Genomic DNA, 500 nt, shown 5'->3' on the forward strand with positions numbered 1-500 from the left:
GAGGTCAAAAACAGATGTTTGGATGATGATGCAGACATCTGACGAAACAAAACGGAAACGGCAGTGACAAACGTGAGAAAAACAAAAGTATTTTCCGGGTAGGGTTAATAAAAAATCAGGAACTCGGAATCCAGAATAAGGGTTCGTTGTGTGCTTTATTAAAATTAAAGTTTGAGGTACCGAATCTTTTAAATCCTGCAGATATTGCATCATTTTAATAAGAGTTCAGGCCTCTCGGGGCTAGGCTTCTTAAATTTCAATTAGGATTTAATCTGGTCAATTTCTATTTTTATTTCATGGTCGAAGAGAATCATGTAATTATTTTTATTTCGTTTAAGTTTTGGTGTATGAAGAGATGTATATTCTTTGTCTTTATTTTTAAGGGCCTCAAGTTAGTTTTGGCGTCGTTCCCAGGATCTTTCCCCAAAGCAAAGGGAAAAGGTCCTCGGAACGAAGTTACTTAGCTTGTCACGCAATCTTTTCCCAATATATTATTTTGC

Source organism: Montipora capricornis, chromosome 9, assembly GCF_036669925.1.
Source record: "Montipora capricornis isolate CH-2021 chromosome 9, ASM3666992v2, whole genome shotgun sequence".
In the NCBI taxonomy this organism is placed as follows: domain Eukaryota; kingdom Metazoa; phylum Cnidaria; class Anthozoa; order Scleractinia; family Acroporidae; genus Montipora; species Montipora capricornis.